Consider the following 2,168-nt stretch of genomic DNA (forward strand, 5'->3'; position numbering starts at 1 on the left):
TCTTCTCTCTCTCTCTCTCTCTCTCTCTCTCTCTCTCTCTCTCTCTCTCTCTCTCTCCTTCCTCTCTTTCTCTTTTAAGCAAAAGTCTCATGATATAGACCTGGCTGTCCTAAAACTCACTGTAAAGGAGGTTGGCCTCAAATACAGAGATTTGCCTGCCCCTGCTTCCTACATGCTGGGACTAAAGGCGTGCACCACCACACCTAGCTCTATATGGCAAATTTTGATGATGGTAGGCCATGCATTCTAGTCAGGAACAAAACACATGGAATCAAATTGGTGGATGCATAGATTAAGAGGAATAAGGTATCACTGGGACCCCTGTGTTCTTGGGTTTGCAGCAGTGCACTGCTGGCTTGATTTCATTTAAGAAATTGTATTATTTTACGTGTGTATCTCTGTGCACCACATGCATGCAGTGCCCTCAGGACCAGAAGGTGGCACCTGATCTCCGGGAACAGGAGTCACAGATGGTAGTGAGCTGCTGGCTGCGTGGGTGCTGGACATCAACCCTGGGTGCTTACAGGAGCGGCCAGTGCTCTTAACGTAAATGAGATCAAGCCAGGAGTGCAGGGCTGCAAATGCAGGAGTGACAGGGTAAGCCAGCCAGGGAAGTGGCCTGCACAAGTCCTTGGTGAGGAGATTAAACGTGGACACACCCGGGATGTAGCTCAACGATGCTAACACTGAATTTAACAAAAAGAAAGAAAATGAAAACACTATGATTTCTTTCAACTAGGAAATGATAAAGTAGTTTATCAATAGAACAGCTTTTCTGTTTGTTTTGTTTTTCTAGGTAGGATTTCTTTGTTTGGCCCTGGCCAGCCCTGAGACCCCTCCCAAGCACTGAGAATAAAGGCATGAACCACCACACCTGGCCAGAAGAGGTTTTTGCTTCCCCAACCACAACCATTTTTTTCTGAGACAGGATATAGCTATGTTGCTCAGATTGGCCACACTCACAAAGGACTGGGCCCTCTCACATCAATTACTAGTTAAGAAAATGCCCTACAGACCTGCCTATAGCCCTGTCATACTGAGCCATTCTCTCAATTGAGGGTCCCTTTTCTCTAGTAACTAGCTTGTGTGAGGTTAACATAAAATTAGCCAGCACACTGGCTTATGTAATATTTTGGTTAAAATGTATAACAATCAAACCAACAAGGTCACATGCACTTGGAGTTGTAAGTACTTAGGAGCCTGAGGCAGGAGTGTCTCTTAGAAGCACAGGCGGCAGTCTGTGCCACAGAGCAAGATCCCATATTTAAAATAAATAAATGTGAGCTGACTAAGATGTTTAGATGCATAATAATATGTACAGGGCCAGAAACACAGCTCAGTTATTACAGGGCTTGCCTAGCATCCATGAAACCCTTGGTTCAATCCCCAGCCTGGGATACATGAGACTAAGTCAGAGAGAGGGGTGACAGGAGTAGAGGAAGAACACTGAATAAAAAGTGTCAAAACAGCAGTGGCTACCTTTGAATGCTTTTATTTCTCTTATATTTTTTCAAAAGTAATGCGGGTTATTCAGATAATTCTTCAGTTGTCAAAATGACTTTTATTTTTGTGACTTTCTGAATTTGAAAATGTTTCTACAATGATATCAAATAAGTTTTGGAAAACAAAAGGCAGGCAGGCATAGTGGTATATGCCTGTGAGCCCAGCCCTCCAGAGGCAGAAGCCAGCCTGGCTGTCTCAAACAATTTATCAATTCAGAAAGTAAACAAATAGGGATTAGTGAAATACCTCAACAGGTCAGGATGCTGACCACGGAAGCTGTGATTTGAATCTGATGCCTAAAAACCCTGTAGAGATAGGAGGAGAAAACTGGTTCCACCAAGCTGTTTGACCTCCACATATGTGCTGACCATGTGCCTACCCGCTAATAAGTAAAACATTTAAATAAAAAAGTTTAAAAGAGAAACAACTAAGTCAGTCAAAGTATTCCTGTAGGCTAGACACAGAGCTCAGTGTGGCAAAGCTACGAGCAATATTGTTCAGGCCCCAAGTTTGAGCCCCAACACTTAAAAAAACAAAACAAAACAAAACAAAAAAACAAAAAAACAAGGGGCTGGAGAGATGGCTCAGTGGGTAAGAGCACCCGACTGCTCTTCCAAAGGTCCAGAGTTCAAATCCCAGCAACCACATGGTGGCTCACAACCATC

At 43.5% G+C, this 2,168-nt stretch overlaps 1 protein-coding gene across 1 annotated transcript in view; it reads right to left on the bottom strand.

The window, feature by feature from the left end:
* The window catches only part of Cenpv (centromere protein V), a 13,315-nt gene that overhangs the window by 5,062 nt on the left and 6,085 nt on the right, over positions 1 to 2,168 (bottom strand). The window lies entirely within an intron of this gene.

Source organism: Mus pahari, chromosome 14 (genome assembly GCF_900095145.1).
Source record: "Mus pahari chromosome 14, PAHARI_EIJ_v1.1, whole genome shotgun sequence".
NCBI lineage: Eukaryota > Metazoa > Chordata > Mammalia > Rodentia > Muridae > Mus > Mus pahari.